The 27111-nt window shown below is 39.5% G+C and overlaps 1 non-coding gene across 1 annotated transcript; it reads right to left on the bottom strand.

Annotated features, from left to right (window-relative positions):
• Window positions 1-12553: 12553 nt before the first annotated feature.
• trnai-uau lies at window positions 12554-12647 on the bottom strand. Its single transcript has 2 exons — window positions 12610-12647; window positions 12554-12589 (listed from the first exon to the last, which is right to left on the bottom strand). It is a non-coding gene; the product is annotated as a tRNA-Ile (tRNA).
• Between the last annotated feature and the right edge of the window lie 14464 nt (window positions 12648-27111).

The following is a 27111-nucleotide window of genomic DNA, read 5'->3' as shown; positions in this document are numbered from 1 at the left end:
AACCAGAAGCCAAAGCTGCTTCTGTAGCACTGAAACAGACTGAAACTCCTCTGTATGTGACCTTAAGTCCTTTCTCAGAATATTGGTTCAAACTACCATAAATGCAACAAACTGACACATGGATACCAGTGGTGATAAATGTTTGGCATTTGATTTAGTCCTGCTTCCTCCTATGTTGGACAAACAATGGGTATCCACTATCCGTAGGCAAGTGCTGTGCTGCCTTGATGCATGTGCAACTTCCTGATGAAGTTACACATGCATCAAGGCATGTTAGCCAGGCTTTAAATGGGTCTATTCATTGCAAAAGTGTAGGGTCAGGGCAGGGTTCTGAAATCGCCTCATAAGTTCCTACACATCCAACATGCTCATCCATGTCTTTATGGACCTTGCCTTTTTTTTCATAGTGCATAATCACGTTGGAACAGGAACAGGCCTTGTGTGTTTTTATTTAGCAATACTTTACATAAATGAAGACCTAAATTATATTTAAAAAAGACAAAACACTGGGTTATAACAATTCCACCACGTCTCTGGCAGCCTTCATAACAATCTGAAATAAATCTTGCTTAGCATAAATCAGCTTTAATTCAGGTTTTGTGCGCTGCTTCTCTTCTACTTGGTAAGCAACGTTCACTCTATGTGTGTGTGTGTGTGTGTGTGTGTGTGTGTGCGCGTGTTTGCCAACTAAATGGCAGAAAAAAGGAAAAATTGACATCCAATCATTTTTCAGTGCAGTAAAACACCACGTTGTCATGTTTGTTGGGATGTGAGCGTGAGACCCTTCAGCAGGCAACAACTGCAGACAACCAAGAAACATTTAAGCGACTTATTGACAAAGCTGAAAATAATTGAATGTTTTTTCCAGGTTCAGGGGAGGAGTCCCGGTCGGCACTAAGAAGGAAATGTAGTTATTAAGGGAAGCAATGAAAGGTGACCTACTATGATGAAGTTGATGTTGGTATTGAAATAGTCCTAATGTAGTGGTGTTAATGAAAATCCCAGGGAGGAGGGTGGGTAACCCACAGTGGATGAGGTGTGCATAATGTGGTGCATGTATATCCTTACGTTTTCAGGGGAAGGTCGCCATGATGGAGGAGCATTGGAGGGTGTACAGGCAAGTGAGTTAGTCCAGACAGAAGAGACCTGATTGCCACTCAGAGATTTGGATTCATGTAGCATCTCCCATCACCCTGCAAACAGAGGGGGTAAGGCACAGTCTGACAGGGTCACAGTTTAGTGTAAATTTGATGAGCTTGAGTTTATCAATGTAAAACATCCTCTTTCAAATAGATATATAATTAAACAATGACTGTGGTGTTGTTATACTTGGGTAGGTATGAGTTGTTAAGTCAGTACTGTATACAACTCTGACAAGGTTCCATCTGTACATTTACAACAGCACTGTGCTTTTGGTGTGTGTCCCCAAAAATGTATCTAACAATATATCTCTGTTTATTGTCCCACCCAACAATGAAAAGGAATTTTAAACATTGTCATGAGATTTGGAATAAGTTGTCCAAAAATGTCTTGATATGCTGGTACGTTGAGAGCTCCTTTCATTGTCTGTACCTGCTTACCCATGCAGAGAGCTGCTGCCCATCTCCAGGGGTCATTGGTGATCAATGGATCACAGGGCAACATAGAGACATACAGGACAACAAACCATAATAGTCATGTTTTAGGAATGTGGGGAATGTGGAAAGAAGCTGGAGTACCCAGAGAGAACATGCAAACTCCATGAAGAAAGAATACAGGCCAGGATTTGAACCCAGGATCATCTTGCTGTAAAGCAACAGTGCTACCAACTTGCAGCACACAGTAGGAGCTAATTTTAGCTTAACCAAAGCCCAGCTCTTGAAAAAAACAGCCCCTGCAACTTTTAGGTGGCCTAATTGTTTCATGCAAGGGTGTTGAAACAGAGACATACCTAAAAGTTGCAGGACACCAGCCCTCAAGGACCAGAGTTTGACACTTTTGCATTAGATTACCAGACAGAAAAGGCATGATTGTTCACTCCAGGGAACCTGTCTACCCTTCTACAGAGCCCAATAGTGGCGTCATTTACATTGCATCCTATGCTTTGCATTGCAGTTGATTGCAGCTGCTCTGCAATGAATACCCATTTCATGAAGCTCTGTGCACTGTTCTTGAGCTGTTCCAAGGGTCACATGAAGTTTGGAGGTCTGTAGCTTCTGACTCTGCAGAAAGCTAGTGACGTCTACGCGATACGCACCTCAACCCTTGTGTGTAATTTTCATATGACCCACCACTGCATGATTGAGTTGCTGTCATTCCCAGGGGCGTCCGTGTTGTTATAATGCCTCTAACAGTTGACTGTGCAATATTTAGAAGGGAGGAAATTTCTCTACTGTACTTGACAGGTGGCATCCTAATCACAGTAGCAGGCTGGAATTCTGAGCTCCACGGAGAAAAACAGTTATTTCGCAAATGTTCATAGAAGCAATCTGCTTCTATACATGCTGGATTTTATACATCTCTGACCATATGAGTGGTTGGAATACATGCTTTTATTGATTTGGAGAGTTGACCCCACACTTTTGGCAACAAATTGTCATTGTACCAAGAGAGTGCACCAAAGAGATTAGCTTCTACTTCATCAGATTCTTTGCTTAAATGAGCAGAATGAGTGCAGCACTTAGGTTCTACCTGTATAGCCATATATTTCTCCAATTGGTACAATTTAGATGGGTCTTTGTGACATGCACTGACCAAAACAACTGTGTTAGAGTATCACAGCCCTGCACCTTTTGTAGGCCTTATTGTCACCTTAGTTGATAATAGAGGTAACCTTTGCGTTGAACCTTGTACACAAGTAACTAATATATTAATTAATATTAATTGATAGTTATATTTGTCTTCAATGAATTGTGGTCATATGCAGTTGGCAATGATCCCTCTTAAGCTGGGCTGGGCTATTACACAACGCATTAAAGGTACAAAGACTTTGCAACCGGCTGTCTGGGTATTACACCAGTTACACTCACTTAGTCTTTCCCTCCATCACATGTTTTCAAGTCCTTAGAGTACAGCATAGAGCTGTTTCTTACATTGGTTAATTTCAAACACAGATAACTGTTTATTTTTTAAGGGTACCAGCTTTCATGGACGATGCATTCAGTATCAAATAGAAAATCAAACATCCCTCCCTCCGGCCAGAAAAAGGGGGAAACAAATAGCCTAATTAGGACTTAAAGAGCACTGACAGAGGGTTATTTGCTCATTTATTCTTAAAACAGAAATATGCAACATCTGTCATGAATGCAGATGACATCAATGTGAAAAATCCAGGCAAAATAGTATTACATGTGGCAAAATTTGAAGTTAAGCTCAGAGATAATAAAGACATGGCTTATTTTTTAAACTAAAGGGCTCAAAGTGAAATATCAGGGTTTGTACAGTACATTGCAAAAGTATTAATGCCCATTGAATTCTCTGTTTGGATTTTATGTGATAGACACAGAGCAGTGCAAACATTTAAGGAAAAGAAAAATTCAACATGATTTTTCATTAATTTCACAAATCTGTCTACCAGCTTTGTACATGTGAACGTAAGCTGGTCGTTGCATCTGGCAATTGGTTGCCATCAGCCTCTTGGTTTCTTCTGTAATAATTGGTCACCTTTTCAGTTTAGGTGGATGACCAAACTGATGGCTGAGATGTTTAAAACTTGGGTTATTGCTTTGCAGCTAAAGCTACTTTAGACCTGTTTGATAGAACTGCTGCATTTATACTGAGATTCAAATTACACAAAGTTGGACTTTATTAATTGTATTTGTATTTACGAGTAAATAATCCTGAAAAGAAAGGCACAACACACCATTTTGATTTCAATTTGTAAAAACTGTGAATATCATGTTGTTGTTTTTTGCATTTTTTTAAACTTCAGAATTATGTGACTCTTTGGGTTGGTCAGCTGCATAAAATAAATACGTTAAATAGTATTGTTAAAATAGGTTTGCAAGGCACTGTATAACATAATGCTTTTATACACCAAACCAAGTACATACATACTTGTTGACAAAAAACAATGATTAGCCATCTGAGTTTGCGGTGACTGGATGGCACCGTCTGGTTTAAGGGGCGGAGGACAGAACTCCTGATAGCTAAAGGGCAGATCCTTTAGCTATCAGGCTCCTCTCCTGTGGAACCAACTCCCAGTTTTGGTCCGTGAGGCAGACACCCTGTCTACTTTTAAGACTAATCTTAAAACTTTCCTTTTTGACAAAGCTTATAGTTAGAGTGGCTCATGTTACCCTGAGCTATCTCTATAGTTATGCTGTGATAGGCCTAGGCTGCTGGAGGACATCAGGGTCTAATTTTCTCACTCTACTGATTTCTACTGTTCTTCAGTCTACTGTTCTCCAGTTTTGCATTGTATTACATTGAAATGACTGTCGTCATTTCAGCTTTTAACTTTTTGCTCTCTCTCTTTTTCTTCATAGTAGGTACACCTGGTCTGGCGTTCTGTTAACTGTGACATCATCCAGAGAAGTCGGCTCACCCGCTACTACCATTTAATGTAGAACAGATTACTAGATCAATGTGTGCTTCTGTGCTTTTTTGTCTCTCTTGTTGTGTCTCTGCTCTGTCTTCTGTAACCCCAATCGGTCGAGGCAGATGACCGTTCATACTGAGCCCGGTTCTGCCGGAGGTTTTCCTTCCCGTTAATGGGGAGTTTTTCTTCCCACTGTCGCTTCATGCTTGTTCAGTATGAGGGATTGCAGCAAAGCCATGTGCAATGCAGACGACTCTCCCTGTGGCTCTACGGTTCCCCAGGAGTGAATGCTGCTTGTCGGGACTTTGATGCAATCAACTGGTTTCCTGTTGATTCCTGTTTCCGTGGAATGTCACCTCTCTGGTGGGGAAGGAGCCTGAGCTTGTGCGCGAGGTTGAGAGGTTCCGACTAGAGATAGTCGGACTCACCTCGACGCACCGCTCTGGCTCCGGAACCAGTCTCCTTGAGAGGGGCTGGACATTCTTCCACTCTGGAGTTGCCCATGGTGAGAGGCGCCGAGCTGGGGTTGGCATACTTGTTGCCCCCCATCTCGGTGCCTGCACGTTGGGGTTTTCCCCGGTGAACGAGAGGGTGGCCTCCCTCCGCATCCGTGTGGGGGGACGGGTTCTGACTGTTGTTTGCGCTTATGCGCCAAACAGCAGTTCAGATTACCCACCCTTTTTGGAGTCCTTGGAAGGGGTACTGGAGAGTGCCCCTCCTGGGGACTCCCTCGTTTTGCTGGGGGACTTCAACGCTCACGTGGGCAATGACAGTGGGACCTGGAGGGGCGTGGTTGGGAGGAATGGCCCACCTGATCTGAACCCGAGTGGTGTTTTGTTGTTGGACTTCTGTGCTCGTCATGGATTGTCCATCACAAACACCATGTTCAAGCATAAGGGTGTCCATATGTGCTCTTGGCACCAGGACACCCTAGGTCGCAGTTCAATGATCGACTTTGTTGTCGTTTCATCTGACCTGCGGCCGCATGTCTTGGACACTCGGGTGAAGAGAGGGGCGGAGCTCTCCACCGACCACTACCTGGTGGTGAGTTGGCTCCGATGGCGGGGGAGGAAGCCGGTCCGACCGGGCAGGCCCAAACGTACTGTGAGGGTTTGCTGGGAACGTCTGGCGGAGTCCCCTGTGAGGCGGAGCTTTAACTCCCACCTCCGGGAGAACTTTAAACACGTCCCGAGGGAGGCGGGGGACATTGAGTCTGAATGGACCATGTTCCACGCCTCTATTGGTGAGGCGGCTAGTCGGAGCTGTGGCCGCAAGGTTGTCGGTGCATGTCGTGGCGGCAACCCTCGAACCCGCTGGTGGACACCAGCGGTGAGGGAAGCCGTCAAGCTGAAGAAGGAGTCCTACCGGGCTTTTTTGGCCTGCGGGACTCCGGAAGCAGCTGATGTGTACCGGCAGTCGAAGCGGCAGGCGGCTCGGCTGGTCGCCGAGGCAAAAACTCGGGCGTGGGAAGAGTTCGGAGAGGCCATGGAGAAAGACTTCCGTACGGCTTCGAAGCGATTCTGGTCCACCATCCGGCGTCTCAGGAGGGGGAAGCAGTGCAGTACCAACACTGTTTACAGTGGGGGTGGTGTGCTGCTGACCTCGACTCGGGACGTCGTGCGTCGGTGGGCGGAATACTTCGAAGACCTCCTTAATCCCACCAACACGTCTTCCATTGAGGAAGCAGAGCCTGAGGACTCTGGGTCGGGTTCTCCCATCTCTGGTGCTGAGGTTGCCGAGGTTGTTAAAAAGCTCCTCGGTGGCAAGGCTCCGGGGGTGGATGAGATTCGCCCTGAGTACCTTAAGGCTCTGGATGTTGTGGGGCTGTGTTGGTTAACGCGGCTCTGCAACATTGCGTGGACATCGGGGGCAGTTCCCCTGGATTGGCAGACTGGGGTGGTGGTCCCCCTATTTAAAAAGGGGGACCGGAGGGTGTGTTCCAACTACAGAGGAATCACACTCTTAAGCCTCCCTGGTAAGGTCTATTCAGGGGTTCTGGAAAGGAGGGTCCGTCGGATAGTCGAATCTCGGATTCAGGAAGAGCAGTGTGGTTTTCGTCCTGGCCGTGGAACACTGGACCAGCTCTACACCCTCAGCAGGATTCTTGAGGGGGCATGGGAGTTTGCCCAACCAGTCTACATGTGCTTTGTGGATCTGGAGAAGGCATTCGACCGTGTCCCCCGGGGGATCCTGTGGGGGGTACTCCGGGAGTATGGAGTACCGGACCCTTTAATAAGGGCTGTCAGGTCTCTGTACGACCGGTGTCAGAGTCTGGTCCGCATTGCCGGCAGTAAGTCGGACTCGTTTCCGGTGAGAGTTGGACTCCGCCAAGGCTGCCCTTTGTCACCGATTCTGTTCATAACTTTTATGGACAGAATTTCTAGGCGCAGCCAAGGTGTTGAGGGGATCCGCTTTGGTGGCCTTAGGATTGCGTCTCTGCTATTCGCGGATGACGTGGTCCTATTGGCTTCATCAGGGCGTGATCTACAGCTCTCACTGGAGCGGTTCGCAGCCGAGTGCGAAGCGGCCGGGATGAGGATCAGTGCCTCCAAATCCGAGACCATGGTCTTGAACCGGAAAAGGGTAGAGTGCCTTCTCCGGGTTGGGGAGGATGTCCTGCCCCTAGTGGAGGAGTTCAAGTATCTTGGGGTCTTGTTCACGAATGAGGGGAAGATGGAGCGGGAGATCGACAGGCGGATTGGTGCAGCGTCTGCTGTGAAGCGGGCGCTGTACCGATCCGTTGTGGTGAAGAGAGAGCTGAGCCAAAAGGCGAAGCTCTCGATTTACCGGTCGATCTACGTTCCTACCCTCATCTATGGTCACGAGCTTTGGGTCGTGACCGAAAGAACGAGATCCCGGATACAAGCGGCTGAAATGAGTTTTCTCCGTAGTGTGTCTGGGCTCTCCCTTAGAGATAGGGTGAGGAGCTCAGTCATCCGGGGAGGACTCAGAGTAGAGCCGCTGCTCCTCCACGTCGAGAGGAGCCAGTTGAGGTGGCTCGGGCATCTGGTCAGGATGCCTCCTGGACGCCTCCCTGGAGAGGTGTTCCGGGCACGTCCCACCGGGAGGAGACCCAGGGGAAGACCCAGGACACGCTGGAGGGACTATGTCTCCCGGCTGGCCTGGGAACGCCTTGGGATTCCTCCTGAGGAGCTGGCCCAAGTGGCTGGGGAGAGGGACGTCTGGGCCTCCCTACTGAAGCTGCTACCCCCGCGACCCGACCCCGGATAAGCGGAAGACAACGGACGGACGGACGGACGGACAACTGGTTTCCTTATATAGGACATTTTTGACCAATGAAATGAAATGAAATGAAATGAAATGAAATTTGAAATGAAATTTTATTCGAACATGATACAAATATAAAAATAAAATAGTGCACAGTAACAAGAAGTGCGTAAGAAAGAAGAGAAAATACAGATTTTTTTTTTTTGTTTCAGTTAACATATCATGCTCAAAATGGGGTAGGAAGAAGTGAGAACTTATAAACTCCTACCCCTAAACACTTGAGACTTTAGAGTCCTACTGTCATTAAAGAAAAAAAATCTAAATCAAAGTGGCAGTTAGAAGTAACAGTTACTAATATTTCCCTATACATTTTCCCATTTTATGCTGGTTTATCTTTCTAAACCCTTACACCAAGTTATTATCTTCAATACACACCTTATTGCTTTCTGTCCCCATGTGTGTATCTATTGAAAATTAACTCTTTGTACTTTCTTTTAAATTGTGTTAAACTATTGCTTTGTTTTAAATCTTCATGTAACTTATTCCATAACTTTACACCTTTAATTGAAATACAGAAGCTTTTCCTTGTTGTTCTAAAATTGCGGATCTTGAAGATTGAGTGACCCCTTAAGTTATACCCCCCTTCTCTTTCAGAAAACGTGCTCTGTATGTGCTCAGGTAACAACTTTTTTGATACCTTGAACATAAATTGAGCCATTTTAAATTCTACAAGCTCGTCAAATTTGAGAATTCTGGATATTATGAAGAGCGGGTTTGTATGCTCATAATAACCGACATTATGGATGATTCTAATGGCTCGTTTCTGTAGGACGGTTACCGGATGTAAAGAGCTCTTGTAATTAACTCCCCACACTTCACAGCAATATGATAGATATGGTAAAATCAGAGAGTTATATAGAGTATGAAGTGATTTAGCATTCAATACATGTCTAGCTCTAGCCAATATGGATATACTTCTACTGAGTTTACTCTGTAAATGTTGAATATGAGGTTTCCAACTGATTTTGTCATCTATTATTAAACCGAGGAACTTATTAGCAAAAACCCTTTCTAGAGTTACGTCCTCTATTTGAACTTGAATTTCAATATTTTTATAACAGTTCCCAAAGACCATGAATTTCGTCTTGTCCAAATTTAGAGATAATTTGTTATGGTCAAACCATATCTTTAACTTACTAATCTCTGAAGTGACTGTTGAGAGAAGATGCTCTAAATTATCTCCTGAGGCAAGAATATTTGTGTCATCAGCGAATAAGATAAATTTTAATACATTGGACACTTTACTGATATCATTTATATAAAGATTAAATAAAACTGGTCCCAATACTGATCCTTGTGGTACTCCACAGACAGTCTCCTGCCAATCAGATTCCACATCTCCCAATTTCACAAATTGTTTCCGGCTCTTTAAATAACTCCTCATCCAGTCAGAAACTACTCCCCTAATTCCATAGCGTTCTAATTTTTTAAGTAGGATTTTGTGATTTATTGTATCAAAAGCTTTCTTTAAATCTATAAATATCCCTACTGCCAGTTTCTTACTATCTATTGCGTTGGTTATTTCTTCTATTAAGTCAGTTACGGCCAGCGATGTTGACCGGTTTGCTCTGAATCCATATTGACTGCTGATAAGTAGTGAATGTTTTTCTATGAATTGTTCCAGTCTTTTCTTAAAGAGTTTTTCCAGGATTTTAGAAAATTGTGGGAGAAGAGAAACAGGCCTGTAATTAGTGAAGAGGGGTTTGTTGCCAGTTTTATACATTGGTTTGACCTTCGCTATTTTCATTTTGTTGGGAAATAATCCTGTTTGAAATGATAAATTGCAAATATAAGTTAGTGGTTTAGAGATTCCTTTAATTACTATTTTAATAGTTTTCATGTCCAGATCATCACAGTCAGTGGAAGTCTTATTTGTACAGTTATTCACAATGTTTATGATTTCTTCTTCTAGTACAGGGTTGAGATATAAGGAGCTGGGATTATTCTCAATTAGATATTGCTGAGTTGCAGTTTTTGTAGTCAGTATTTTTTCTGCTAATTGAGGTCCTATATTAACAAAAAACCTATTGAATTTATTTACGACACTTTTCAAATCAGTTATATTCTGTTCATTATCTATAAAATAGTCTGGATATTTGTTATTGTTAACTTTTCTAATAACTCTATTTAAAATATTCCATGTTTCCTTAATGTTGTTTTTATTCCTATCCAGTAATTTATAATAATAGTCCTTTTTACATGTTTTTATAATATTAGTTAACTTATTTTTATATTTCTTATATTTGTTTTCTGATTCAGACGTTCTATGTTTTAGAAATTCTCTATAAAGTTTGTTTTTCTTTTTACATGCCTTTTGTATTCCTTTTGTGATCCACTGTTCATTTTTTTGATTCATTTTTTTGATTGCTTTTCCTGTTATATTGTTTGATTGGGCAGTGCTTGTTATATAATATTTTAAATATTTTTAAAAATTCATCATATGCTGAATTCACATCGTTCATTTTATATATTAATCTCCAATCATAGGCCAACAACTCGGCTTCTAGAGCTCTTAGTGTCTCTTCAGACGTAACCCGTCTGTAATGCGTCTCTATTTTTTGATCGTCTGTTTTGCACTTACAGTCGTAGACTATGAACACTGGTAAGTGATCGGTTATGTCATTCATTAATATTCCACTAGTTAAATTATTTTCCAGCACATTTGTAAAAATATTATCAATTAAGGTAGCGCAGTGCGATGTAATGCGACTGGGCCTGGTGATTTTAGGATACAAGCTTAAACTGAACATGGTGTTAATAAATTCTTCAGTCATTCTATGTCTATTTGGATTGAGAAGGTCAATATTGAAATCCCCACAGAAAAATATTATTTTTTGATTAATTGTTATAAATTTGTATAATCTGACCCAATCTGTATAATATGATTGAACTTGATTTTGTAAAGTGCCTTGAGATGACATGTTTCATGATTTGGCGCTATATAAATAAAATTGAATTGAACTCACCCGATCCGATCTAAGAGCAAAAGGACTGATGGAACAAGGGTAACGCCAAGGCTTCCGCATTCACATGACTGGCACTAATCATGCTGCCCACGCAGACTGGCTTTGTTCACACCTCTTTACAGGTTAGTAATACCAAGGCTTTTCATGTATAAACACGTCAGCGATTTACTTTTTCAAACCTGTATTGTGCAAAGGTGTATATATTGGGCTGGCATCCATGCAAGATGATTGGGATACAAAGGGGTTGGTAAAAAGAAATGTGCAACATATTTTTTAAAACACTGTATTCGTGCCTTTTATACATTTATTGCACACATTAAACATTAAGAAGCTTAGGATTGACTTTCTGGTGGCTGACCTATCAGTATACCTTCCAATTTAGAGTGAATTTACTGTTTTTATTTTTCCAAACAAAGACAGCCTCCCAATTCAGCAAAGAGAAAACCCATAAAGAGCAATGAACTTAAATTTGTTAGCCAGACACCTAAACAATGAGCTCAAAGCACTCTGAGGAAACTGCAAGGCTGGGTAGTAATTCTCTGTGAGTTAATTACTCGGAGCAACCATTCACATTACACACGGTCACACGTTTGATTCAATCTCATTACAAAGGAATTGATTCTTAATGCCGCATGTATAGATATAAACCAATCAATTCTCCGCACTTGTTCTTGAGAGCTCATTTAGCAGAATCTTTGTGTTTCACAAGTAAAGTTGAATATAGATTAATGTAGTCAATTTACATTTTTTAAGTGAACAATTTAAACCTAAGAGCAAAGAGTAATCATTATTTGCTTTGTTTGTATTGTGCTCAGAAACAAATAAGCTGAAATCTTAGCTTTTGAAGATTCTCTGAGATGTGTTTTGCTCAGCTTTAACTTTGGTTAGTAAATGGTAATGTTTTAGAGTACCTAACCCTAGAAAATATACTAGTTAATGAAAAACGCGGGCAGTGTGTACACACAACTCTACATACATAAAATACATCCCTTTTCTAAAGACGTTCAATTTTTCTATGTGCAAATCTAATTTCCCCTACATACAGGCATTAGTTACAACCCTGACTCACATTCCATGTTCTTTCTGTCTTATCTCATTTCAGACACTTGACAGGAATTAAGATTATATGTTTTATTGAACCCCATCTCTTGTGACAATGGTGTCTTGCTTTGTTATTCCAACATACCAATAGTCATCAATCTTATACACTAACATGTTCTGTCATCACCCTGATCAACCCTTATTGATTGCCTACATCACGAGTTTGACATCCATCAATCCATTCATACATCTTCTGCCTATCTGAGATCGTGTTGCAGGAGTAAAATGTCCAGGAGGGTAACCCAGACATCCCTCTGTCACAGTTTCCCAGCTCTTTCTGGGAGTCCCAAGGCATTTGCAGCCCAGAAATGGATGTGTAGTGATTTCTGGGTCTGCTTTGGGTCTCCTTCCAGTGAGACGTACCCAGAAAACCTCCAAAGTGATGCATCCATGGAAGCGTTTTGTGCAGATCCCTGAACCACCTCAAATGACTCCTTCAGACCCAGAGTAGCAACAGCTTTCCACTGCTAACAGAGCTCCTCAACCTATGAAAACACTTTTCACAAACTATATCTGAATAATGATAATATTCTTTGTTTGTCATTGCTACTTTCTCCATTATACTGACATTTTTCTTCCATATTTGACCCATCCCTTAGGAACCATTGGGCTGCCTCTGTCTGGCAACAATACAGGCGTTCGGGGAGCATTCTAGGGCTATGGGACTCAAATAAAGATTTGCTCCAGGTGAGGCTTGAACTCACAACCTCGGCATTGCTCCGCTGACTACTGTCTTATAAGTACCGCGCGCTAACCGATTGCGCCACTGGAGCCTTGTACAGCACAGGCAAGGAAATACAGCATGATTGCGAAAATCCTCCTGCCTAATTCCATGTTGTTGCCACTGAAATAGGCAGCAGATCAAGAATAGCGTTTAAAACTTGATAATGTTACCCAGTTTTGTTTTGTTTTTTTAGCTTTGTTGAAATTTCCTGTGTCCTGTAGTTGATAATTTCAAATTCCCAAAAATGTCAACTGTTCAGTCTTCTAATCTTGTGCTTTTAATCAACCTTTGTTAATCTAGTTTGTAGCTAATCTCATGTTGACTTTTTACTCTTGTAAAAAGGATTCTACAAGTCATATTCATTTCCCTGGTTACCATATGGTTTATTGTTAATGTTTCCTCTTTTTTCAGTTTAAACAGAGACTTATTTTGTTAATGGGAGAAAAAGACATCAAAACCAAAAAGCGTTCTTTTTTTTTCATTAGGCACACCCAGACTTCATTGTAAAATCAGCAAATCATTTCAGTGGAATCTGTCTTACAACATAAAGTAGCAAAATGACTAGAAAAAGCAATTTATCATGCCCTGATCAAACTAAATCAAGGAAAATATAAGAAGCAAAGTAACAGCCATCTATAAGTCTGAAGAAGGTTACAGAAGCATCTTTAATGGGGGAGTGGTGGCTGAGTGGTTAGAACAGCACACAAACTATGTTTACCTGCACATAATTTCCCTATCAGATTAAAATGCATTTGGATTAAATAATCGGATTGTACTGTTAATATGAGCACACAATCAATTACTCCGATCATAATCTGCGTTTATATGCACCTGAATTTATTCAGAATCGAACCACTCTGACATGCACAGTTATCAAATTCCCCTGAAAAACACAGAAGAAGCACTTGCGTCTTTGCTAAACTACAAAAATAGTAAAGAAATCAGTATTATACAAGTTTGTTTGTCTTCTGAGCGTCCAGGCTGGATTTGCAAGAGGTTCTAATTATGGTCAAAATGTTAAGCAACAATTTTGAGCTATTGTATTTTTTTGAGCAGCAAGGTTGCATTGGGATTTTACTTCCTGATGTATTTCCGCCACTCAAAACAGAAATACGTCATGTTTGCATCGGGCGCACATGCGCACTCGGGTCAGTTTGCCACGTGCGGAATAACTTGAGCCTGACAAGCACTTATATGAACATTGATCGGATTATCAATCGGCATAAACCATCCCTCTCTTTCGGATTATAATTTCATTCCGATTGAGCTTAATCAGATCATAATATTCCGATTGGTGTGTTTACTTGACACGTCTTTATTCCGGTCGCCCGTTTATTCCCATTCGTTTTGTCCATGTAAGCATAGCTAATTACGATCAGAGAAGGCTGCAAACCTTGCAGACTGCCACAATGGGTCTTCTGAGCAAGACCCTTAGCTCCAAATTCTAAAAAAAAAAATGCCCACTGCTCCCTAAGGGATGGGTTACATAAAGAAGATTTAGTTGGAATCCACAATTGCAATGACAAATACAAATGTCTTTCTCTAAGCCTTTGGGACTCCAGTGAAACACATGGACAGTCATTGTCCACAAACAGAGAACACATGGAGCAGAGGTAAACCTTCTCTACCCAAATTACACCAAGAGTGCATTGATGAGTCTTTCAGGGGGTCAAAGAAACCCTGAACAAAATGTAAAGCACAACAGATCTCACAAATGCCAATTTTTAAAAACATCCTGATGTTCCCCAATGCTTTGGGGGAAATGTTCAGTGGTGCAGGGAGACAGAAGGGGAACATTTGTAACATTTAAAGGTAACCTGTCATATAAATAGTCACACATGGTGGAGGAAGTGCAATGGTGTGGCATGGTTATGCTGTTTTTGGACCTGAATGACTCACCATAACTGATCAAACCATGATATCTGCCCTCTAGCAGCAAATCCAAAAGAAAACTGCCTGGTCATTAACTTTGTATTGACTTTAAACTTATTCCACTTGGATTTTACAGCTGAACAATGATTTAAAGAGCACCAGTGAAGGTACAGCTGGAAACAACAAACTGGAAGTTTTGGAGTGTCCTGGTCAAACCCCTGACTTAATTCCAATGGAGGTGGTTTGAACTTAAACGGCCATTCATGTTCAAAAACCCTGCAATGTGACTGAATTAAAGTATTTTGTGAAAAAGAGAGAACCACAATTCAGCCACAGTACAAAGACTCAATGCCAGTTACAACCACTTGATGGCAGGTTTTGCCACCAAGGATGATAATCATTCATTCGATTTTGTGGATGATTACCTTTTCACACATTTGAAAACTGAACATTGTTTTAACTCAGGTTGTCTTTGTCGAACATGAAACTGCTTTATGGTCTAAAACCTATAAAGGTGATAAAGATAAAACAGGACAAATCTTTAAGGAGGTACTTTTTAATGGCACAAGAACTGAGATTATATGTTTTATTTCTAGATATAATGTGTATGGTTTTTTGTCTTAGACATTGATATTAGATGTACTACAATTTTTTTCATTTAATTTTTAAAGCTAATTTTCTCTGCGTTTTTCATCTAATTTTGCTTGCTGGTTGTTCACTCTATGGTGACTGTCTCAGTTACCCATAACAAACATCCCAGTTATCACCTCTGCACATACAGTGCACAGTACTGACCAGCCTAAGCAGATTTTCTTTCAGACTTCTACTCCTTCCTTTCTTCTTGGACGTTTCTGCATTCTCACTCTTCACTTTGAAGGTTAAAAGTGTACCTCCATGTCAACGACAAAGGTTTGCTGCAATAAATTGTCTTTTCAGACACCACCTCCCAAAATTTGCAATTAAATGCTTAGATAATAAATAACTAATAGAAATGAATGAATTTTCTCTTGACTAGAAAAGACAATACACACTTGCAGTATCCTCTGTAATTGACTTGTCTCTAAACCTTTGAAATGCCAAAAGCTCTAAAGACTTTTTCGAATGAGACAGTTTCTTTTAGTTATATGTCAGCTTGTCATTATTCCTGAACGGTTTCATATCTTTGTTCATTTAAGATGCGCTCCAATTCATGCCGTCCTCCCCCGAACACTTTTGGAAAATAGGCTTTAAATCTCCCATCCCTCTGTGTGACTTTACGCCAACACTTGAATGCAATAACGTGCAACCCTGCAGATGTTGGTGCTCGCGATAATGAAACGAATCAGTCTGCCAACCAAATTATAATTTACTACCTCCATCTAGTTAGCATCTGCAGAGCGATAAATACAAATTGCTTAATTTGCCAGGTATCTTCGTCTAACTCACCATCTGTACCTGTATACTTTTATGGGTTTCCTGAAGTGGAAATAAGAGCAGGCTAATGCAAGATCTCTGCTAAGCAAACATATGAAGGTTATCATTCAAAGACTAAAAAAAACAGCGTAAACAAACGCAAAATGAAGCCCCATCAGTCCAACATCTGTATGTTTGTGGTTTCTGTAAGTTAAAGTGACTCCAAGCTTTTATTTAGCTAATTAAAACACAAACACATAAAAGTGTACATACTGTAACTAAACAAACAATATCACAAGATTAAATTAAACCTCCATCACAACCAGCTTTGCTTTTCTTACTATTTCAAACCTCCATCCGGCAGAAACATTTGAAAACACATTTCAGAGGATAGCATCAAAAATCTGTGCTATCTTCCATGTCAAAACACAAATTGTTGCAAAGCAGGGAGCGGCACTGAAGTGGAAAGCAGCACGGCCCGACGCAGCTCTCAGAGTGTGTAATGAAGATGAATTAAGACGTTTGGTTCGGGGAGACCGCTGTGCCGGCTCCGATCTGAGGGGCTCTATCTTTTTAGCCCTTTCTTGGGAAATTAAGATTCAGTCGGCTGTAACATTACATACCAGCCTTGCAAACCGCAGATGTAACACTATCGGGTTACCAGACGTGAAAGTGTGTTAAACTCCATGCAACAGAACAGGAGACAGATTTGAGTGACAGGAAACTCCGTAAAGAACAGGTTCTGTCAGATATTACGACTCATCAGGGGACATGTTACAGCCAAGATCGTATTAAAAATAAAAGACAAACATGTTGCAAGTAATAACGTCTTCATTCTGTCACTGTCAAAAGATGCAAACTTCAATTTATTTTATTGGGTTTAAGGTGAGAGAATACAAAAAGGTAGTGAATAACTGTCAATTTATGATACAAATATAGTTTGCATTTGCTTAGATAGAGCGGTCCACCTCACCTGGCAGGCTGTGCCAGCAAGAGTATCAATCAGAAAAGCAGCCGTGGGGCACATGGTCACCTCTGGAGAAGCTGCAGAGATCCACAGCTCAGGTGGAAGAATCTGTGGTTGGAACAACTGCTAGCTGTGCAATCTGGCTTATATTTCAGATTGACAAGAAGAAAGCCACTGATGAAAGAAAGCTTTAAAAGCCCCCTCTGCAGTGCGAGTCATGCAGGAGACACATCCAGGCTGTGAAAGAAGGTGATCCGCTCAGATGACACAAATCCATGCAAAATGATGTATATGGCAGAAAACAAATACACTGCACAAACCTAAACACACCACTCCTTTTATGAAACGTGGTGCTAGCAGCATCATGCTGTGGGGGTGCTATTCTTCAGCAGGGTGACAAAGTGGGTGAGAACACCATTTGCCTCAGTTTATATATTTTTAGGTAACATTCTTGTTTGCTTGATTTAGCCGTATCTTATTTATTCTGTAGTCTGCAAACGTATACTATCCTTGGTTTGTTTATGTTTTGCATTTTTACAGATTATTTACTATAACATCATGGTTTGAATCAATTCACAGTTCCAGTTTATATTTATTTTTCATTCCACTTGTACATTTTATTTTGGTGAACTTACCTTACTCACCTGTGTTTCAGGAGGAATTGTTACCTCACTTCCTGTAAGTATAGCTTTCTGTTAGAGCTGATGTCACAGGAAGGGACCAGGTGAAGAGGGGGGAAAAGACAACTATTTAAATTTGACAAAGTCAAATTTAGGCATTGAGTAAAATGATTCTGTGTTGATTTCATTGTATATTGTTATAGCCATCCTCAAAAGATGTTATTAAAGCGTATTGAAAATATTATTGAGTTCAATCAGAAACCGTTTTTAGGGGTACCTGTTTATGGAAGAGTCCATTGGAGGCCATTTTGTCTGCCTGAACGTCAGAGTATTTAAACAGAGAAATCTGAGATGTTGAGATGGAGGAGAGAATCAGGTAAGTGTAGCTTAGTGCACTTGACATTAATTTAGGTTGTTTTAAGTTAGGATATGATCTGTTGAGCCATGTTAACCTCATTATTTTTTTGGATTTTTGTAAATATTCTTTCACTATTTTTGTTGTAAATACACCACCTGCTACACTGGACATCATCTGCCTGCTGCCTTCTTTAGCCACTTTGGTCAGGCTATCTCACAAGCAGTAACAATAAAGCTGGTACAAGTTTATGGAAAAATGGATGAAGTTAAAAACAGTGAAAGAAAGAAGATAAACTCCTACAGGATGTGAAAAACTACAGACTTGAACAGAGGTTTACCTTCCAACAGGACAACAATCCTAAATGTGGAAGAGCCACAATAGAATGGTTTAGATTGAGGCATACTTTTAAAATGTCCTAGTCAAAGTCCTAAACTAAATCTGACTGAGAATCTGAGGCGCATTGTAGATTTGTTTTCACAGATGCTCTCCATCCTAACTGACTGAGCTTTTGCTATTTTGCAAAGACAAATGAGCATACTAACATTATCATTAAAAACACTGGAAATAATTTTAAACTCTAATTTGTGTTTGTAGGAAATAATATAAATCCCATTAAATAAACAGAAATGTGCTATATTAATGTAAAAAAATGTAAGGAAGTTTAAATACTTTTCCAAAGCTCTTGAGCTACCCAAAGTTATTCTGTGAATGCAAGAGCAATTAGGGATTTACTTGTATCTTAACCATAAAAAGTAGAACAGCTACAGCCTTGCCATACAAACAAGACATTTCCACAGCCTAACATCTTGTATGTCTAAATGCTAAAATTAGATTTCAAACTATTGGTTGAGAAACAAGGAGAAAATTTAGATGTGACAGGTTCCTTTGATTTATCCTCCACTTACAAATTGCACTTACCAATATCAGTTTAAGTTTGCCATTCTGCCGTTCTACATCCTGTCAGACGCTTGACGTGTTCTGTCAGGTCCTAATTTTCTTTGCCTGTCAAGTTCCAGAGAGCAACCTCTCTAATTATATGTGACCGCCGTCTTCTTAGTATAAAAACATCTTGTCAAGTGTGGGCAGTGGGTTGCAAGTCAGAGAGTCGACTAATTTCCGTTAGCAAAATCAAAAATGGTGGATAAAACTAAAAGATGTCAGCCGGCACTTTTAAATGTGCTCAGTCTCTAAATAATGTAAATTGTTGTGTTTGAGTCACTGTTACAGTAAATAAAAAGACAATACTTGAATTTTTCTATAAATGCAATTCTCTTTTATTTTTTTTAAATGTTCAGGCACACTGCATGATTTATTAATTGGTCTATAGTACATTTTTACCTGTCCATGAGGCTTTTTCTCACTGGGAATTACATAACAGGGTAAGAAATGATATGAAAACGTGTGTTAGATGATGAATTGGATGCGTTTTTATTTTTATCATTCTTCAAACTGCCATGCCCTGAAATGTTCATCCTCCTTTTCAGTAATGGAATGCAGGGGCTTCATCTGCCATCAGTCAATCAAATGGTTTGTATAATTTCAAACAAGCAATTTGCATACGTGTCTCCAGAGGGATATTGAGTTTGGAAAACCTACTTAACATCCTTCTATCTGCTTAGCTGCACAGCTTCTGAGTAAAAACTGTTGATGGTGTTTATCGTCATGTTAACTGTTCTGGATCATTGTCTAGCTTGAAATGGGGATTCAACGGGAATTCAAATTTTTCTTTTGCAACTTCTTCAATAATCTGTGCTTTTCATGTTTTTTCTTATATCTTGCACTTTGACTCATAAAAATGCTTAGACTTTGTCATACTATGTAGCCTGAGAGAATTTCAGCTGCCTCTTTGCAGGAACGTGTCTTTATTTGGCTCCATCTGCTTTGATGCGGGATATTTTGGTTCTTTAAAGGAGACCAGTATTTAGTAATTCATGCTGTAAAAGAGACAATTTGTTGCGGAGGACACCAAACTCCTGACAAGGCAGCCAGGTGACCCAGTGCTGTGCTTGCTCTGCCTGCAGAGCATCAAGCTGGGCATGACTTACAGATGACTTGCAGATCGCATCAAAAGGAAGATATTATTTCTTTAGCATGAAGGAGAGCAAAGATTACACAAAGATCACATATTGAAAATATGCTAAAATGCGAAGGAGAAAGATGAGGAGGTAAAGAAAAATGAAAAAGAGGACAAGATGGCCGTGATGCTCTTGGTTATTGTGGGATTATAAAACCTAACTAAAACTGGATTACTTATCACACAGAACCGTACATAGTCACCAAAAACCCAGGTCATATGTCTTGGAATTGAATGCATTCTAAAGCCTTTCAGCGATCAAAACAGAACTAATGTACATTGGCTCGGGCTGAATCCCTGCTTCAACGTTTTAAAAGGTTTTGATTTTAAAATGTAACATCATATTGTGCCTAATGTTGAAGCCCATTGAATGAGATGACAGGCAAAGTGCCAGAGCAGCCAGAGTTTTATCCTCCATTGAGTAATGCAGAATTGCTCCTCGCCCACCTTTGGCTGCGTGCTGCCGGCGATGGGAAGGGGTGGGGTGTTGAAAAAGGAGTCCCCTTATCGGCAAGATAGACAGAGTCAGCTGTCTGGAAATAATGTATTACTGGCTGCAGAAAAAAATACATGGAAACTACCAAACCTGTCACTTTTTTCTGAAATGACAGGTTGTGAAACTACAGGTGGGAAGCTACAGGCTGCATGTGTGTTAAGCAGTTCTCCACAGGCTGGCTACACGGGAAGATAACTCCACTAATTAACCAACTAATACCATCCTGTTTTGTGCAATGACCAGGAAGGCATAAAGACTTAATAATCTGCCCATTAGGCAATTAAGCTGCAACATTATGTGGTTGTTTATGATATATGTTTGCAGAACACTGTGTCGAACTATCAAAATAATAATAAAAGAAAAGGTCAGGGATTAGTTTATGTTTCTAATCATCCATATGTTGGATTATTTTGGCAGGAGAGAAAGTTGATGCTTCTCCTTAAAACAAATCAATCAAACAAACAAAGATTATGTTATTTTTTTATTTTAAAATTTCAAAACTATGTCTGACAGGATGTAAAGAGTAGAAACTGTGTTATTTCTGCTCCAGATTATCATACTGGGAGATTCTTCAGCTTCCCCATGCTGTGTATAACCTGTGGCTCGCTTACTTTTACAACTATAAAGCCCATAGCATCGACAAGCAAACCCCCCCCCCACACACACACACAGATTAATGCTATTGGCAACAATGCAACCATAGTAGAACAACAATTTCCGCCCCAGCGCACCAACAATGTGTGTGTGATGCATTTATTTGTGCATACTATCAGGAAATCTGTCCCAACTGATGTCAGCGCCAATAAGCGAAAGGCGTAAAAAGGAACTCTTAGAACACTGCTTTGAAAAGATTTGATCTAAGAGCTGATAACAGCCACAAGCACTTGGATGGATCAATCGCCCAATAGGAAGAGCACTCAGTCATGGTACTGTTTAATTAATGATGGAGGATAGAGATAGGCTGTTAGCTCCATATTGTCAGTCAAAGACTCACAGCAGAGGGTGGCAATATGAGCTATGTAACTGATATGAGAAACAGAGAGAGCTAATCTATACTCTCTAGTCTAGAGCCATTAGTGATCTGTTTGCCGTGCGGCAGAGACACTGCCGCACGGCCCACATATCTCCAAGCCACTCTGAATGCACAATACCAAACATTATACTTAAATGATGAAACATATATTAGATTTGTCCATAAAACTATGAGAACTGTGGATGGAGACATAAAAAAACAGACCATTTTTTTTGACGTTTGCATTATGCCTGACAAACTGTGATTCAAAAAGAAACTGTTTTGTTTCTTTTTGTAATTCAAATTGTATACATCTCAACAAAAATATATATATTTATGCTTTATATTCAGCTTTGGGTTTTATAATATGTTGTTTAGACTTTGTTTAGCATATTTTCAGCACGACTGTTTAAAAGCTTTTATAGGCTAAACGGAAATAACAAAATGATCTAATTAATATGTCGTCTCAAGTTTGAATAACTCTGTTCCCAAACACCATCTTTCAAAATCTAGCTGTGTGAATCTATTGCTCAGAAAAGTCAACACCTAATTGCATGGTCTACAAACAAACACTTGTTCTTTCAGAAATAGTTATACGACTTATTGAAACCAAGTCTGTAATCCTGATCTAACAGCACCCTTTTTAAATGCAACTTGAGTCAGTTTTAATATGGAAATCATCATTTTACAGTCTATATTTCTTTGGTAGATGAGAGTTGTTGTATTTGGAAATTTTGAGTATTTTTTTAACTGTTAGGTAGGTCTATTTGTAAATACATGGATATGGCAAAGTCTTATTCATTTATTGGCACATTTGGCAAAGATGAGTAAAAACCCTGAAATAAATGGATATTTTATTGCAGGAGCCCAATCTCACCACTTAAAAAAAAAAAAACAGCTTTCAAATTGAATACATTTATGAAGTGGGGGGTAAAAATCATATTTTAAGAAATAACCCTGGTCACACAGTTATCCTTACCCCAGCTGTCAAGACCTTGTGCAATCTACTTTAGCCAGTAGCACAGCAATTAACCTTTTCTTATATTTGAAATAGCTGGAGTCTGCCAAATATTCTATTTATAATGTTCTGGAATGTCAAAGGATTTATAATGCACTTCAATAAGGGTCCGATTTGAAAGATAAACAAGCCCAGAGTATCGCAGACCCTTGCTGTACTTAACAGTGGGTATCTGTTGCTTGTTCACATATTGGTTTTGAGCCAGACCCGCCTGGATGATTTGTTGCTGAAACATACCATCACCGACTCATCTGACCAAAACCCAATTCCAGTTAAAGTCTCAGTGGAGTTTTGTAAAATCCACATGCTTACATTTGTGTTGGTAATAGAAATGGCTTTTACCTAGCATGTCTCTCAAACAACCAGACGGCACATACAGGAGATAGCATCTAATGGTTGTTGGTGACCTCAACACACATTTTTTCTGCTGGAGTTCTTAGAGAACTGTTAAATAACAGGGTTTTCTTTCTCCCTCTCCTATGGTTTCAATAAGTGCTAAAAGTGTTGTAAAATTGATTTTTTCTCAAACAAGATGTACTGTACTTGAATGAAAGTTTTTTTTATGTGCAATTCTTTAACTGCGATGAATTATACATTTATTTTAATATTTGATTAAAGATCTTTACAATGGGTGCCAACAGATGTAGGGGAAACTTTAACAAATGCAAGCAACTACATATAAAACTCAAAATTTCTGTTGACAATTGGAAAGTAATTTACAATAGGAAACTGTAAAAAACTATTGAGTTAGTTTAGAAAGAGAAATGACAAAACCTATATCTTAAGAAATCCTGGAATGATTGGGATATTTTAAGTCATGGTTTTATGCAGTTATTTTTTTCTTTGGTGGTTGGATGACCTCGCACGTTTTACCCGAAACAGAAAAAAAACAGTAATTTGTTTACAACTTGTTTATTTTTGTTAATATTATTTTTCTCAGGCTCAATATCCATCTGTTAAATAAAATTACCTGATATCATTTAAGGTGGGTTTTTTTTTCAGCAGAAAATACATGAATGCACAGCCTCCACGAGAAACGATTCTCTGACTTTTGAAGATGGGTGTTTCTAGCCAAGAAAACATTATGCAAATGCTTTTTACGGTGCTATAGAAAGCGGTAGTAGAATACACCTGGAATACCAACAAGGCGTCTCAGGATCTTTAGGGGAAAACGGCTTGTGTGGAGTGTCTCAGTTCAGTGGGACTTAGGGAATTGTAATTTTGCAGATATTATACATAAACTAAACCTGTTTCTAATGCAATGAAAGTGAAGGAAATTTCATAAACTTCACAAAATATTTGGAGCTGTTTTATTACACTTCTAACATTTTACTGAAGATCCTTTTTTTAATTTATCTAACATTGAAAAACAAATGTTTTGTAAAGGAAAAATATGTAAAAAAGTGAGTGTTTGATACACTGACCAAAGATAATTGTGATTTCTTTATTTTAGCAACCACAAATGGCTGATATCCCATCATGAACTTGTTATAAGGTATGTAGTACAAAGACGTGAACATAGAACATAATAGTGCTCTTTTGTGGTCATAAGTTTTTGGGAGTGGAAATAACGTACGTTTAAAGTGGCTCTGTCTTAGGTGTCTCTCCATAGTGAGCACTATTACCAACTTAGCGAATATGTTACTATTATTATCAACTGTTCAGACCCCTCTAGCGACTTTTTTCTAAAAAGTGACTGGCAACAACTCTAGCGTCTTTTTTCTTATCCTTGGCGTAACTACCAGTGTCACCCTGCTCACTCTAAATGATTCAATGTGCCAAAATAAACTAGCTCCTGCTTTCCCTCGTCCGCTTACTTTGGTGGAATTTTTCAACTTTGCGTGGGATTATCCTTTTAAATCGGGTTGAGCAACCCTTTAATCAAATGAACGCTATACAGTGATGAATAGCAAGCACCTTCCCTTTTTCTTTTATGAAGTTAACTGGTTTGTCTATCATATGAAAATAATTAAGGTATACATGTTACTGTAATAGTATTAGCCTTTTTAAAAGTTTTTCAACACGGTGACATAGCCCCCCCCCCCCCCCCCCCTAAAACCAAAACTAATTTCTGTCATTCTTTAGGAAGCTCGGCTAACAAACAGCAACGTTAGCCAGCAGGTTTTGAATAAGCATTATCACTGTCTCTTCATTAAAGCTGCATTTAAACTTTATTTATTTTTCTCAGCACCATTTTTCTTTGGCTGTTCCTAAATCTAAGTCTAATCCAAAGTTTTAAGCAGGATTTGTTATAAAAACAGTATGTAATGTAATTAGAAATGGATCATGTTTGAATATTACATTTAGAATCTAAAATTCTTGACAAAAATACAACATTTTATAAATTATATGTATTTTATAAATTATAAAATATTCATAATATTATAGAATATATACCACATAATTTGCTCAATGGAGCAGTAAGCACCAGTACCCACTAGTCAAACAAGTGCCTTTAATCTGGAAAGTTGTAGCTTTGATTCATGCTTCCTTCCTGCCTCATGTGAACCCTTGAGCAAGGCACATAGTTCCCTACCAATCTGCGCATCATTGTGTGAATGTGAATGGGTGACACTGTTTCTTTTGGTCACCTCAAAGATGGGCAACAGGTCTTTGGCAGCACAAAATCAAGATAGATGAACAAGAATGTAAACAATAAACTCTAATCGAAGCTAAAATGTAAAATATATGTGAGTTAGGACCAGGTTTACCATTAAAAAGGGTTGCTGCACTTTCTTGTTGAAAGTACTCTTCTTGTTGAAAGTACTCTTCCCTACCATTGATGTCAAATGTTTAGTGCATGCTATGCCACTATACTAGCCCAAATTTAAGTGTACAGGTTGTAACAATGTGAGAAAAATACACATTTTTCTAAACTAGAATCAGCTTGTATTTCTGTGTAAATTTTGTATTTTAAAACAAACACCAAATAAATACCTTGTTGGCTATTTTTGCTTTTTCATTGTTGTGGAACCTATTACCATTCTTGCACAGATCCATGCCCTACAATCAGTTGTGATTAATTGAAATGAAAATAATTTTAATAGTTGATGGTCATGTTTTTGTTTTTTTTCATTGGAAATAAGGAAAGAAAAAAAGATAAAACCAAAAACTAAACAAAAAAGCCATTATTGTATTCTTGTTCTAAAAACATTTTAGTCGCGAGTAAGAGCTAAAGCTTAAGATGTTTTCATTTTCTTATCATAATTGAAACAATAAAGAAACAAACAGAAAATTAATAGAAAAAAAGCTAATAAAATGTGGCCTGTTGTTACAGTCACTGACCTGTAGAGGCTCTCTTAGTGAGCGCACGGTGTCCTCCTTCATTGAAGGTCTGTCTTACCGGAGCAGACCACCACTGTGAAGTGTTGCTGCTCATCAGTCACTGCAGTAAAAGTACCTTAACCAGGGACCATGCCCCTTCCCACTGGGCTTTAATTGCCACGGACCTTGTTTGTGACTCCACGTGTTTTCTTTTGTATGTTAAAGGAGCAATAAGCATAATTCTATTATTTTAGACAGAAAGAACTACAAAATAGTGACATGAAAAACCAAAGATAATATTTCAGATGGACTGGTATAATGCCACAACGCATCTCTCTCTGTTTTATTCCAGTCTCTTGTTTACATCGCAGGGCCGGCCACCCGTGCGTGCGTGTATGTGTACATGCATGTGCACGTGAACAGCTGCCACTTAGGGCTCAGCCCCTCCCTGCCCTAAAATGCCACCATCAGGTGGTGATGCTGTTTTGCTGTGTTTTTATGCTTTAAAATATGCACCTTGGATGCCATACGTGAGAAGGGGAAGGAGGGGCAGGGTGGCAGGTAAAGGTAGAGATGTCACACATCTTGTTTTGGTCTACAGACAGGGCTTCAACACCACCTAGTGGTGAAATTTCGCTTATTGCTCCTTCAAAGAGTCAGACTTGCTACCTGAGATTTTTAAGATCAAAATGAAAGCTTTTGGGTCTCTGCAATTGTTGTTCATCTTCCTTTACTCCTGTTTTATGGGCAGCCAGGGAGCTCGTTCAATGTGTTTTTTTTTTTTTTTCTTTAAGGTAACTTTTTTTATTTCTGGTTAGAAGTGGTGTTTTTTTATATGTCCTTGGACACAATTTTTGTTTAGGTACTCTTGTTTTTTTTAGTTTTTTTTATCCTAATTCATTGTAAACTAATACATTTAACTGACAAGGGTTAGTTCAATCATTTTGGTCTATGGCACTTTGTGTTTCAACCTGTGACACAGACATGTTTAAGAGTTGGTACACTATTTTAGAACATAAGAACACTCTCAACACCTCTACCTGCACTATCAATCATTCACCCTGTGACATAACTGTGCAAATGTTGCTGTTTTCTTTCCATCTGCCATCAGTCTAATAATGCAAAAATGCTTATCCTGGTGATCCAAACTAGTTAGAATATTAAATGCATTCATTTACTACTGCATCCCAGATGCTCAAAGGAGCACTTCCGAAAGTCATTCCTCCCAGCTTCTGTTAGACTTTATAATCTCTGCAGCTCACAACAAACTCAATAACTGTCTGCAAACATGCTAATGGTTGCAATGGTTTTTATCTGATCATGAATTGTTTACACTGTTTCACAGATATTAAGGTAAACTGACACACGCCTTAGCTACTTCGAGATGCTATCATGGATGTTGCATATTAAATTATCTCATGTTCTGTAAATAGGCTGGAG

This window comes from Fundulus heteroclitus, chromosome 18 (genome assembly GCF_011125445.2).
Source record: "Fundulus heteroclitus isolate FHET01 chromosome 18, MU-UCD_Fhet_4.1, whole genome shotgun sequence".
In the NCBI taxonomy this organism is placed as follows: Eukaryota; Metazoa; Chordata; class Actinopteri; order Cyprinodontiformes; family Fundulidae; genus Fundulus; species Fundulus heteroclitus.
Note: the sequence above shows the minus strand (reverse complement) of the source record. Positions and strands in the feature narration are given on the sequence as shown.